This window comes from Poecilia latipinna, unplaced genomic scaffold, assembly GCF_001443285.1.
Source record: "Poecilia latipinna isolate Pla-1442-1.1 unplaced genomic scaffold, P_latipinna-1.0 Scaffold1207, whole genome shotgun sequence".
NCBI classification, from domain to species: Eukaryota; Metazoa; Chordata; class Actinopteri; order Cyprinodontiformes; family Poeciliidae; genus Poecilia; species Poecilia latipinna.
In genome coordinates this window covers 95,145-109,862 of record NW_015113823.1, presented here as the reverse complement: position 1 = coordinate 109,862, position 14,718 = coordinate 95,145, and the positions used below count along the sequence as shown (strand labels likewise).

The following is a 14,718-nucleotide window of genomic DNA, read 5'->3' as shown; positions in this document are numbered from 1 at the left end:
TTTGGTTCAAGATGGCAAATTAGTTGGAATAAAAAAAGAAAAAAAAAAAAAAAAAAAAAAAAAAAAAGGAACTTGATGTGCCAAAATAACCACCCACAGACATGGCCATTCAAAGGCATGTGTTTACACAGGCATTTGCATATCTGCATGTAAACACTTATGTAAATCCACACACACACACACACACACACATATGCATACACAGAGCTGAGGCAGGTGACCGCATCTGCCCCTCGTCCTCAGGTTCAGCGGTGACCACTCCTGCAGCCTCACCTCGCCTCGTCACTTTTGATTCTCATGGCAGGATCCATCATCTGCTTGGCAGTCTGGGTGCCAGTCAGCTGGATCCCGGGGGACCCGCAGGCAATGGGAGCCCGGAGGCAGTGGGCTGGAGCCTCCCCAGCCTCCGCAGCAGCTGTGTGGGAGACAGAGAGAGGTGCGGCACAGATGTGGGAGTCTGGAGTCGACAGAAGGTACGGCTGATTTCGGCGACGGCCATGTTTGTTATTCCACCTTTTCCTGGGAGGAAGAAGCCGGGGCCCTTGATCTGGCTCGAAGCTAAACACTTAGCTTTTGTTCCCCGAGATGAATAAGAGCACGGAGAACGAGGCATTGGGGAAAAGGAGGGGGGGGGGAAAGAAGAAGAAAGGACTTGGGGGCGTGGGGGGGAAGGGGGGAAGGGGGGAGAAATCCGGTCACCAAGTGCAGAGTGAAGCTGGTCATTCTATACCCCGCTGAAGCCGAGGCCCCGTCCTTTTGATGATGTTCAACACATCTACTCGCACATTAAATTAAGACTGGGGAACATCGGGATTGAACACGCTGCATCAAATGTTGTCCTCGTGAACGTCTCTCGTTACATTCAAAGGCTTAAAACTAGTAGTGTAATTAGAGTTTATATATCAGATATGAAGGTAAGCGGTTTGACTGTGATGACCAGCATCCACGTTTGAAACTCTTGTTTTTAGGCTACAGAGGAACTAGTTCTTCTGTTGACCTGACAGAACTGACTCCTAAAGATTTCTTGTCTAGTTTGCTAACAACGCTTTGGCACCAAAATATCAAAGATGCTGTGAGAGAATGGACATACAATGGACATCAGATGTAATTACACCCCCTCCCTTTTCTGTTTGTTTATTTGCTTCCATTTTTCTTATCCTGGCTGTGTTCTTAAGCTGCACTTATCTTCCTGAGATGCACTGGACTGCAGTGACAACGCTTCGCCACCAGTGGGCACATAGAGCACGGTGAGCAGCACTCCTGACTCAGCGAGCCAACGGCAATTAAGCGTAGCAACGGCTGGTCAGCGGAGGCGCTCACTGTCGCTCTCATGTTTCCACAGGTAAATGTCAATTAGCGCTGCTGTTTGTGTCTCTTGTGGGGAAGGTGGGCTAGGGCGGAGTGGCGAGGTATATGTGTGGAAGTGTTTTGTTAATTATTTGACTTGTATTGTAAATATTTATTATTTGACTCATGTGGTAAATATTTGTTTGTGAGCGAGCCAACGGCAATTAAGCGCAGCACCGGCTGGTCAGCGGAGGCGCTCACTGTCGCTCTCATGTTTCCACAGCAATTGTCAAAATAAAAGAACCTGCGCAACACCACACTGATTTATTATTAAGTGTGCAACAATGCCATGATATTTTAAAAATGTTTGACAGCGTCTGAGGTGTCAAGATGAAAAATAAAAAACTGACAGACAAAATAAGAATGATTTGTAAACATGTTTTTAATACTGGTGGTGGTTAACCATTAGCCGCGAATAATGCTAAAGCTAGTGTCGTGTTTGCTAACCCGAAGCACTGTTTCAAAGTTGCTGTTATTTTGTTTTTGTTTGGACTACATTTGACCAAATCCGATTCAAAATGTACGACATTTATATTTACATTTGTCAAACTTGGACTGAAATAGGACAATTAACAATAATCAAGAAATATATATGTTTACTCAGCATGGTAACAACAAAAAATAAAGATTGTTCTGATTAGGACACTTCACAAAAAACTCAAAAAAGTGCTAAAATAGTCTAAAGTTCTCACAAGCAGCAATCAACCAAGTTGTGTAAACCAGATGATTAAGTTTTGCATGTTCAGAACAATTAGTAAGAACAGTCAGATAATAACATAGTTACTTTTGCAGCCCAGGAGAGAAACTGTTTGTTTGCTTCTTGGAGTTTATACTTGTAGGTTACATTGAGCAGAAACTCTTTAAAAATACACACTTTTTGATTTTTAAACCTTTATTTTATTTTTGGAAAATTTGAACTGTTTCTCCTATTTCTACAATCGAGGAATTAGCATTTCAAACGCATAAAAACAATGTAACAAATATTCAAATTCTGACTAAATTATTGCACGCTGACTGCAGATCTAAAACGCAGCTTGTGGTTTGGAGAAGCTTCTCTGTATTTTTGAGAATAAAACAATAAAGATTATTAGTTTTCTCGAATCGCTGCTAAAGTATCATCTTGTCTCGTGAGTTGGACGTGTTGTTACACTGTTAGTTGGAAGGGATAAAGCCCACTATAAACAAACACGGCTCCACCAACTCTCGGCGGAGCCGTGTGATGAATAGTACCAGTCAAAAATCACCGCTGACGCTCATAACCCGATTTTCACAGGGAATTTTGCACAACTTCATTTTGTAGTAACACTATCCACCTTGTAAAAATGAACACCCTCTTCTGACAGCACAAGTGAGAAATGGGATAGTTTTCCCACTGAGTTCCCAGATGTAGGATTGCCATTGTATTCACACACCCAGTGTTAGCCCAAGAAGGCACCTTTTAAAAAAGGGCTCAGTCTACGCTTTGCAGAGAAAACAAACCTGTGATATGTAAGAGGTGGCAGTGCGAAACCCTCGGTACAAAGTGCTTGTTTACTCTAGAGTAACCCCAAAAGGAACATTTGATTTGAAATTTGACATCCTCTTCTCGTATGGCATTTTAAAACCGTCGTCCCGTTAAATATTTGGGTTCCCATGATATGCCTGATGCTAAGTAAGGCCGTGCGTGTGTGAGAGAGTACGTGTGCCTGCGCGCGTGCGTGTGTGGGGGTGTGTGTGTGTGTGTGTGTGTGTGTGTGTGTGTGTGTGTGTGTGTGTGTGTGTGCAGTACAGCGGAGCAGAGTACATCTGCAGTGGTAAGGAAACAGTCTGTTAGCATACAGCTTTGACAACTCCATCAGGCCCAGTCTCAAGGTAGCTGTCAATCACAACAAATCATCTCATCCCCGAGCGCTGCGAGGACCTCTCTCCACTACTACACACATGACAGGCCCCTACAGCTCTATTTACCCATGCACACCCTCCCAGCGCCAATGATTTTGTAATTAGAAAACAGCAAAAGAGGAAAGGGAGAAGGGGGCTGCAAGCAAAGTAAGGCGGTAATAAGTTTTGGATACAAAGCAAGTGAATGGCGTCCTTTCACTCGCTACATTGGCATTTGAAGAGGGGGTTGGCACTTGCATAGAAAACGCAAAGGCATTCTCATTCACTCTCCCATTTAGGGAACAATATAGGCTTGTGTGTGTGCGTGCGTGTGTGAGTGTATGTGTTAAGGTGGGGGTGGGAGTGTAAGAGTGTCACAGGCAGACTCGATTTGCAAGACTCATTTTCGGCTAAGTATAATTAGATTAATGTGGCGATGGCATAGCTCAAAGCCAGGCCCTCTCCGCTTCCATCCCAGAGCATATGAATTAGCTACTAAACACATCTTTATTCCAGGCAGATAAAGCGCTGGTGTGAGTGTTTAGCATATCCTTTATGATGGGGAAAGATGTTAATTGTGTCCCATTACTTCTAAACTGTTTGCTTGTTGTATTAATCACTGTGCTAATTGATGCAGAAATAAAATTGTTGCCACAGGCGCAGAGGGGAGAGAACCAAAGTCGGGGATGGTGGATGAAAGATTATCGTCGCAAACATATGGAGATGGCTCTGCTTTGAAAGTTTGCTCCATCTACCCACAAGCACCGCGTGGGCCTGAGTGTTACTCTGCGAACCTCATCAAAGGTGAGGTTTGTTCTGAATGAAGTGAAACGCGTTCAGTGGCGTGGTCACGCATTTGGTAAAGGGGGGAATCTTTGCAGCAGTCTGGACAGCTCTGGCAAATTAGCATTTTAAAACACGGGTCTCATTTGTACGGCAAATGCTCTGCGATTCAGAAAGCAATGCACCCTGTAATTTCCAATGCACTCTCTCTGCCTTGTCTTTTTGAATGGATACATTTAGTATGTGTAATTATTGTGCTCAGTTTCCTTCTGAATGCATCAAACGGCCACATCACTCTGCCTTTAGATCGAGCGTCTTTATGATGCTCAAAGTAAACTTGTTCATTTTATTTCTAAGGTTTCATCAACATTTTTAATGTGTTTTGTGTCACTTCGTTTTTCAATATTGAATACGAGTTGTTTCATAGTCAGATGTATTTTTTAGATTTTACAAGTAACCCTGGCAAAACATACTTCTTTAAGCATTTTCAAATGAAATTTCCACAATGACCTGATTCAGAGTTTTATAAAAGTACCGTTTTTAGTACGTTTGAACTTAAGTGTGACAATTGAGACTTCTTAACTGAGGCTAACATGTATTTTTAAATCCTCCCTTTTCTTCATTTGAACCTTTTCCACCAAGAATTTAAGAGCAAGATGCAAGGAGAATGATCCCAAATGAGAAATCATCAGGTTTTTTTTTTTGCCCCAGGCTAAAGCAAACAGTGAAGCTCCGACATTTTTCTTCATGTCATTTCATAAAAGACTTTATATCTCTGTCAAAGTTTTTTATATATATATATATATATATATATATATATATATCTGCCTTGCATTTAATTTGTAGACAAATGAAGGTCGCTTTAAATAAATAACATGCCACCATTACTTTTCCACAAATGTGAATTAGCTGGAGACACAATCTCCAACTGATCAAAGTTCACCTGGAAGCCTGCCAAACGCAGGAACTGACGGCATCCTAATTTACTTTCCGATTAAATCATCTGGCTAATACTTTTTTGTATCTATTCAGGGCGCATGTAGATTGTGTATGAAACATTGGACTTTTATCTCGGGATGGTTGGGTGATTTTTGTACAAAAATAAATACATAAATAATAATAATATTGAAAAAAGTAACAGTTTCCATGCAGCAGCACAATCTAAAGTTTATGGTGTTCACCCCAATACAGACACTGTACAAAACTAAGTGAGCAAAGTAACAAAAACGTTGTGACAGGACTTTTTTTTTTTGTCACATTCAAATGTTTTACATTATCAAAAATATTTTAATATCAAACAACTGTATCTTGAGTAAATATGAAACACAGTTTTCAAATTAAGATTTCCTTCATTTAGAGAAAAAGAACCATCAAAACCAACCTGGCTGCACAACCTGATCAGATTTCAGTGTTCTTCCACACACAGTGAAATAGGAAATGATTAGAGGGTAAAAGAAGGCAATTGTCAGGGTGTCTTACTCTAGACGACCTTCATGTTTGACCTGCAAAGTAGCTGAAATAAGCTTGTGCTTGTTGTGCTGGACTTTCACGTTGACCGAACTGGTCATGCAGTCAATACAGTCCGCCTAAGAAACTTTATTTTCTTCCACACATATTTCTCTTGCTACCTGTGTTACAGCTTTATTCCTGGTTTTAGCCGTGCTAATTTCAAAATGTGATCTTGGAGTTTTAACAAAAGAGAACAAGAATACGACTCTTACTAATTTCATACAATGGGATGTCAAGTAGGAATTTTACTATTCATAACAACGATGTCATTACAAATTAGACAATTTTGTTGTCTTTACTTAATAATTGAAAGATAAAGATATACTTATATATGTGTGTGTGTGTGTGTGTGTGTGTGTGTGTGTAATTTGTTTGTAGTTTGGATCATTGTCATTTTTTAGGCCACTCTTTGGCTGCCTCAGTGTGACACACTGGTCACTCAAACCCTGTTTTTGGGTTAACTCAGCACATTGAGATAGGCTGGTACTAGGCAGCAAAACAAGACACAAATCAAATAGTCTTTAACCCTGTAGGGTAAAAGTGTAGAAAGTTCAGAACTCTTAGAAACGGTTTGGTCTCGCAGCTCAGGTGTCTGAATTTCTGGCACAAAGACCAATAAATTTGTGCCTGCCTGAAGGCAAAAACAAGTACGCTGCTTTTTCCTATTTTCTTCGCAGAATCACACTCGAGGTTCCATTTAAGATCACATCTTAAATTCAACACATTTCTGCATGACATTAAGGCAAGCAAAAGGATTTGCAGGTGCCAACCACAAACACAGAGGACTTAATGTGTTGGTGTATGCCTCGCTGCCTCTCTAACCGCCAGTGTGAACACGGCACAAACACAGGCGGCCATTTAAAGAGCCGCGGGCCCGCAAGGAGCAGGCGATGAATGAAGAGATTCAGAGAGGACTTCAGAGGTCTTCGCTGGTCGACCAGCCGCTGCCTTAAAACCTGCTGTGTTTTTGTATGCAGATTCCCCTTGTCAGAATTCATTTATTCAAAAGGGGGCTATCTGAGAGCGCGCGTTATGAGACAAAAATAGTCGCATTCACGTTCGTCTCGAAAAAAAAACAAAAAAAAAAACATTTGGAATGCTAATGCCACGAGAACATGCCGTCTCTGCGGCCGTGTTTGTGTAAGAATCTGATCCAGCGCACCAAAGCTCTCTGGCCCGGAGGCACGGTTCACACAGACAGGAGAGCACTGATACCGCTTGCAGAGTTCAATACTCCGAAATTTGCGCTGGAAACACTTTTTCTTGTTGCAAGAAACATTTATCGTTGGCACTCTCTCTCTCTCTGTGTAGCCGCTAGATTCAATAACAAAAGCAAGAGGGGGAAAAAAAAAAAAGAAAAAGAAAAATCTATATTTTTTAAAAGGTCTTTAGATCATTCTGGCCATAGAATTGCACCTTCTTTGTTTATCAAAATAGATGTCTAGGGTGATGATTGCGAAATTGCTAACCCTAACTAAGAAACGATAAATCTCCAGTGTTTCACAATAGATTGAACCGTGGCGTCACAATTTCGGTCTGTGTTTTTCATGGATCTCTGTGCCCGTCTCCCTCTTTCTCTCCCCCTCGGCACTCTTAGGCTCGGCACAGGTGGTAGAAGCTTCCCCGGTAGTGTCTTTCTCGCTCCTTTTTGTTCCCCTCCAATTGCTCTGATCGGGAGCTGTTGATGGTGATGACAGAGCTGGCTGTCCATTGATTTGCTGTGCCCCCCCGGTTGTGAGTTCACAGCAGATGACACTCTTCCTTGGGCTTTAATTAGAGCTGCCCCCATCTTCTCTTCTTTCTGCCCTGGATGTGGTTCGGCAGATGAACACAAAAAGCTCCCACAAACAAAACTCCCTGCTAGGAAATAGCCGGCACCGGCCCTGCTGTGGCTTGTGTTTAGTGGCTCGTCTGGAAACCTGTATGAGGAAGATAGAGGATATTTTCTGTGGGTAGACGAATGCACTTTTAATCCAGACTATTATTATTAATATACTTAAAAGAAAAAAAAAAAAAAAAAGGCCATGTATGCGAACTAAAGTGCACAATTAGAAATAGACATCTCTGTACCGTTTTATTAAACAGATCCCCAGGTGTACTTTTTGAAAAATAAATAAAGAGAACTGCAATCTAGCTGGACGGATGGTACATTTTGTTGATCCTTCTATCGCCCATGTGGCTTTGTCCTACCCCCTGCTCTGCCATAAGATACAGAAGCCCCAACTTACCATCTGTCCTGGACCCGAGCCACTCCAAACCTGAGCGGGAGAGCGGCGGAGGAGAGAGTGGACAGACAATCCGTGGTCTGGTCAGGGGCTATTATCTCAGTGGTCACGGGTCCTTGCACATATTTCATGGTTGCTCCCAGGGTGTCTTCTCACAGCTATTAGCACACTGTATTCATTTTGGGCGCTTGTGGGTCACTTGTGGGCTGCGTAACGCTCTTTCACAGCTGAAAGACAAATGGAATACGAGGCACGAGAGATGAGAGCTGAAGGGTCGCCATGATAAACAGGCCATTCTGCTGAATTTGGCTCAGATTATATTCTGGCTGTCTCCTTGCTTCTTTTTCTCATGCAGTCGCTGATGATGGGGTGGTTCCTTAACAACTAAAGTAAAGACACAAGATTTTTTTTTTCTCAAATCACTGAATTTGTTTCCTTAAAAAAAAAAGGGGGACAATCTTTTTGAAAAAACTTTTACATTGCAGGTTTTTATTTCACCTTCATTTTTAATACAGTAAATTGCAAATATTTGCACCCCTATTTTATCACATTACATAAACAAACTTCTATGTAGTTAATTCAGATTAATACTGTGAAAGTGACACGTGTTTTTTGTTTTTTCTACAGTTTTTTAAAAGTCTGAAAGGTGTGGTGAAAAACTATTTAACCCTGTCTTCTTCTTGAAACAACTCAGTCAATCAGTTGCCATTAGTTTGAAAACAGAGTCCACCTCTGTGTTTTTCTATCTCAGTGTAAATAGAGCTGCTCCATCTTCAGCAATAGCTAAAAGACAATGCGGACAGGTCCAGTGTAAAACTGGGGAGAAGTCAAGTTAGTGATATAAAACAGCATGTAAGCAGTTATATAATGGTAGGTTTGTATGTTGGCACAACTGCAAACCTACCAACAAATGGCTGTCTGTGCTCACAGAGTGGTAATCAGAAAAACAGCCAAGACATATATGGTGACTCTGGAGGAGCTGCAGAGTTCAGGCAGAAGAGTCTGTTGACAGAACAACAATTTAACCTTAAAACAAGCTTTTATGCAAGAGTGACGACAAGAAAGTCAATGTCAAAGTCATTACACAATTATTTGTTTGCTTGTTAAAATTATTTGTTTGTTGCAAACAAAATCCAGCTGAGAAACAATGTCAAAACTGGAAAATTAATGTCTGCAAACGTTCTTCTTCTAGCCTAAATGAGCTTGAGGGGTTTTGCTGAAATGTATGAGCAACAGCTCCATCCTCTTCATGCCTTAAGCTGGTGGAGACTTTCAGCTGAAGTCGCAGTAAAAGCTGGTCATAGTTGGGATAGAGGTATGTTATTCAGAGTTTGTTAGTCACACTTCTCTGTTCTGTACTTTTAAAAAGTAAAGTGTATTTTTTCTTATGGGGTCGTAGATTGTTTATCATGTTTGCAGTCAACTAGTTGTAATTAGTTCGCTTAAATTCCTAATTGAGAAGGTAAATCTATGCTTTAGTGTACTAGTGCGCCTCAAAAATGTGCTATAAATACTAAATTTATAACTATAAACCAGGAATATAATCCTAAAGTTAGTTTATAAATTAATTCAAAACAGAAGCTACTGTTGGTCCTGAGGATAATCAAGAGAAACTAAAACCCATGTAAACATCCTAAACATCCTCATCATGTTCCATAGACTAATACACACTTGCACAGATGCCCTCAAAAAGAATCAAGAAGCATGTGTCCACATGTTCAGATTCCAAAACACACATGCTCGAATGCATGCTTGCAGACAGGCACATAATCATTGCAGTCTTATAGCATAGCTGACCAGTGGGGGGGCATGACCTACCAGGTGACCCATGCTTGTCTCCACTAGTGCCAGTGCTTGCCTGTGACTGTGTGCGTGTCTATTAGTGTAAAAGTCAGCTGTTCATCCGAGCGAGCGCTGTATATTTCAGTTTAAAGCTCGTAGGTGCGCCGCCGGAGCCTGCATAGTAAAACAGCATCGCGGTGCAAAATGTGGCGTTCAGTTTTCATAACCCTTTTTGTCTCTCGAGTCATCCTGCCAACTCTCCGTAATCCCGCATCGAACATTCACTCTGGAGTCAAAGTTTAGGGTTGAAGACATCCTGATGGCATTAGTAGAGAACAAAGTGGAAGTGCAGTCATAAAGCCAATCAGGGGAGTCCTCGTTGTGTCTCATAAATCTTCCACTTTGTAGGGTTACTGGGAGGTCCGGGAAGTGAAGATTTCCCACCCATCATTTTCAGGAAACCTCGGACAACCTCCCCCTGAACCCAGGTCGTGGAGGGTTGTGACCTTGGGACGATCGTCATTGTTGTTTCAGTAACTATGGCAATCAGGCTCCCCAGTGCTGGGAGGCACCCGCTCCATTCTGTACAGATGCGAATAATGCAGAGCATACCATACAATTCGCATTTAAGCTACACATCCGTAAGGTGAATCTCTGTTGAAATGCAGTCAATATCTTTTGATCCATACAGTATTTTTCATGTGAAGCTCATAATGCTGATGTCAAGATTTCAGTATTTTCTGAAAGCTGAAAAGAAAACATTCCAGTCATTCATTTGTGAACTGGATTTCAACTACTTTGTTTGACCTCGTCAAACTATATAGCATCAGTAAATATTTTAATGTATAAGTAATAACTATCCCTGTGTTTGTTGTATTCGATTTGACTTGTTACCTGACTTTGAAAGGGAATAACGGACAGTTAATTTTGGTTTGGCTTTTAGCAGACTTAACAATTTGACTTTATCTAAATGAATTATATGTTTAGTTTCACTGCACATTAACTCAATTTTCAAAATATTTTATTCATTATTCTTATTTACTATGCTTTGTTGTTGTGATTAATGACTTTTGATCCCAGTAAGTAGATTTTGCTTAATTTTATTTATTAATTTACCTAAATTTGTTGCTAGGTGTCCATTCTTTTGCCCCTTCAGCATTTCATTCGTTTTTTTTTTGTTTTTTTTTCTGTACATAATAGAACATCATTATGGTTGAAAATGCATCAACTTGTAGCAAAATTTACAAAATGAAAGTAAGAAGGAACAAAATAGCGATATTGTCAATAATAATAATAAAAATATGAAATGTTTTCTTTTTGTTTGCATGTACATTTTTGTTGCAAATTTCTCATCAACCAAGTCACAGTTCCTGGCCCCTCAACAGGTTTAAGACGTATTTCCAGAGGGAAAGCAACCATCTCCGTCTCAGTGAACAGCGGAGCCCTCCGGTAGGGCAGGGATAAGCCCTCTGACAGAACATTGAAAGGTTTTCTGAGTCTCCTGAGGCAGGTTGCTAACTTGAGACGATTAGCAGGTTTCCAAAAAGTGGTCTTCAGGGCCAGATGGGTTTTCTCACTGTGACAGTCTCTAACAACTAACCCTGCAGAAAAATAAATGGCAGGAAGTGAAGGACAACCATGTTACGTGGAAGTCTTTGAATATTAGTCCATTTTGCTAATATATCACTTTCAAGAGAAAAATTCAAAGCAAAACACGACACAGGTGCACCTTTCACCTCTAACGCCTTAAAAAGTTTCCCCCCAATCTATCAAAGCCTCTTTTTATGACTTCTGTTCCACTTCTAGTTCCTGTAACAGCCATGTAGGCCATGCCAAATGTGCCCAGAAATAAGCTGGGCCTCCCCACTGTCTCTGAGATTGCCCACCCAGGAGTCTGGCACACGCCACAGTGAGCAGGAGGCCCTCTGGATTACAGTAATACACAGGATCTCATAATGGAAAGCTGCCGTGCACATTTCCCTCTCTCCGCCCCCATTGTCCACACTACCAACTGCACAATCAGGACATGAGTGTATGTTTGCACTCGTTAGCATCTCTGGATTTGTCGGTGCCCCACTTCACCCTTTGAATTGGTCCTCACTGCTTCTTGGCTTCGGCATGGGTAAACGTGTTTAAAAGCGTGATTCTTAAGGCAGAGAAAAACCGGGATTACGTCACCCAGCGCAGCATAAAACTAGCTTTAAAATGTGCTCGAACGCTTACAAATGACCGTCTTGATTTATTGAGGGGAGTTGAAGTCATGGGTCACAAGGAAACAATGACAAGAACAAACCTAACCCGAGATACTACATAAACAGGACCTACCGCATGTTAGACAAACATTGCCACTTTTCCCCCCCCATCACTCTGTAATCACCAAATAATTAATGGGCCGGTTGACCTACAGATGGGCGAGAGGACATCCAGACACATTTGAAAGCCCGTAATAGGAAAGGGTTGTTAAGAGGGAAAGAGTAAGAGAAGTAGAACGCTAAAGACTTTTTTGTCAAGCTTTCTTGGGTGACTAACAAAGGCGCAGGTGGGCCAAAGAGAGCAGAGGGGTGTTCTACCTCAAGTTTAGACCACCAGGTTACCACAAACTGTACATAATTACACCACAGAGGTCATTTACTCCTCTAAGTGGCTTGCTTACCAGCCCCTTCGGTGAGTGCACGCTAATCAGGCTGGTGCTTTTAAACAATGGGCCATGTGTGCATCTGGGCGTTGTAAGAGGAGCAGAGGTAACAAGAAGACCACCTCCGATCTACGTGGATGAGATATTTCAAAAGGGCACCAAAAAAAAAGCTCTGAAAAAGGTGGGGGGGGAAGCGAGGAAGGCCAGAGGTAGACAGACGGACGGGGCAGGGTCCGCTTAGGTTGCAGGGAGGCATGTCTTCAAGCCTATATTTATCCAGGAGGTTGAAGGGGGAAAAGGCGGATACAGTGACACTTAGCACGGTTGTAGAGCAGATGCTTTCTCAAACAGAAATAAGAGGATTGGCAAACTATAATAAACCACAAGTCCAGCACGCACGCTCCGCCTTGATTACCTTTTCACGAGCAAATAAAGAGAGCAGCAACAGAAACTGCTACTAGTTTTATTTGCAGCGCCTTGCAAAAGCTGTGATACCCCTTCATATTTTGACAATACGACCACAAACGTCACTGATTTAAAAAAAAAAATAATTATTGGAATTATATGTGATTGACTAACTCAAGGTGTGACTTAAAAGGAAAACGGTACCTGGTTATCAAATATTTTTATCTTTACAAAACTGTGAAAAGTTGATGCACATTTATATCCAACCACCTTTACTCTGGTCTGGTCACGAAATCAGTAAAACAGAGTCAGTCTGTGTTTATTTTATTCACATTTACATAACTTCACGTCTGTCACATTTTATAAAAAACAGACAAACTAAAAACTGCATGTAATTATTGGAAATTTAACTTTGTTGAAGCACCTCGGACACCCGTAATAGCTTCAACTCTTCTCAGGTTTGTCTCTAAAGGCTGGGCAGCCCTGGTTTTGTATATTTTCTAATATTCTTTTGTACTACTGCTACAAAGGCATTTTTAACCTTCCCAGAAATGTTTAATTGGATTTAAGTACAGGCTCTAGTTGGGCCAATCAAAGACTTTGACTGGCTGCTCTTGAAGTCACTGACATTACTTCATTATGTTTGTTGTGTGCTTCTAGTTATTGTCACATTGGAAGATGAATCATCTTAGAGGTGAAGAGGACTCTGGAGCAGGAATTTTTTGAAGAGTCTCTCTTCATTTTTCTGCGGTTGTTGGGTCTGACAATGTGTCAGAGAAACATTTCTACAAAATTCAAGTGGGGAGCCACATCCATAAGGCCAGAAGAGTTTTGCAGTTCTCACGTTTGATATACGCATTGCTAACAAGCCAATCGGTTTTGCCTGCCAACAGTAGCAGTGGAAGTACAGAGAGCCATTAAAGGCCTGGCCCCAGCAAGAAAAACAAAACGTATCCACCTGAGACCACAGAGGGACAGGATGCGGACTACTTATAGCAACCCAAAACCAAACCACATGAATAGCAGGAAAAACGGCTCAGTACGAGAGCTGCGCCGGGCCGTTTGAAGTGCGCCACCTCTAAACTATTCTGAAAAGCCACCCCTGCATCTTTGAAGACGGGCCTTCCTCCACGCTCTCGTGTCCTGTTGTGGATGAATTGTTTCCTCTTTCACTTTGTCTCTGTTTTCCTGCAGAAACTGACACCGTTTTATTGTTCTCCTGAGCCCAAACGCGCTCCTCTTTGGAGGCTGAGAGGGAGAAGAGCTTCTCGTTGTTCTCCTCCCTGGTACGAGATGGACAGTAAGATACAGACAGGTGACGCGAGGGGTGGCCATCCTCAAGAATCAGCAGAAGGATAACCCCCCGCTTATCGTTACCGTTTCCGCAGCCCATGAGGTTGCGACCTTGCACTGCCCTTTGCCTAAGAATGGACTGCTAGTGTAATTTATCACTCAAAGCTGCGTGATGTCATTACACAAACATGACACCAGAAGGGGGGGGAGGAGAGGGAAGAGTGACATATTTTGTTGTCTTTGGTGGGATTTTAATGGCTGACCTTGTAGATGCAACAGATTTATGGCATTTCCAGGGAGGAAAAATAGGCATTTGCCTCTTCAGTGAAAAAAAAAACAAATAAACAATGCACATAATAAAAAAGGTAGCACGCGAACATCAATGTATCGATGATGATTTTTGTCCCTGATGCAACATGTCAGACACAAAGCATTACAAACAGAGAAGGCTCCAAAATGACACTAAATATCAATGTTTCAGCTGTTACAGCTCAACGTATGGCATCGCATACCTCCTGTGGGTTGAATGTGGTTGTTGCTGCACGCCTTACAAGAATATGTATATGTATAAAGTACTTTCAGCTCCGAGCGCTGTAACCGAGTATTATCCGTGCTGTCTCAGATAAAGCTACAGTAAACGCGCTTCTTTTGTCTCCTGTGGAGAACAGGAGCTGACTCTAACTCTCAATATCATGGCATCTAGCTGCACTTGCAGATTGTTTGGTTTTCTCCTGTGGAACAAGTTCACGTCAAAATGTATCATCACGTTCTGCTTGATCATTCTAGAAACTATGAAGGGTGTTTTTTTTTTTTTTTGGGGGGGGGGGGTTTAATACCTGCGGGGTATAGGTTGATTTTGGAGAATTCTTATAGAAAGTC

The 14,718-nt window shown here is 41.7% G+C and overlaps 2 long non-coding RNA genes across 2 annotated transcripts in view; one reads left to right on the top strand and one right to left on the bottom strand.

Moving 5' to 3' along the window:
- Positions 1-1,733: 1,733 nt before the first annotated feature.
- Positions 1,734-14,718, top strand: part of LOC106960649 (uncharacterized) — a 27,441-nt gene continuing 14,456 nt past the window's right edge. Inside the window, exons 1-2 of the long non-coding RNA XR_001427613.1 lie at positions 1,734-4,011; positions 8,917-9,039. This is a non-coding gene — a long non-coding RNA (uncharacterized LOC106960649). The remainder of the gene's footprint in view (positions 4,012-8,916; positions 9,040-14,718) is intronic.
- On the bottom strand, positions 4,808-8,120 carry LOC106960650 (uncharacterized). Its single transcript, XR_001427614.1, has 2 exons — positions 7,728-8,120; positions 4,808-7,418 (listed from the first exon to the last, which is right to left on the bottom strand). It is a non-coding gene; the product is annotated as an uncharacterized LOC106960650 (long non-coding RNA).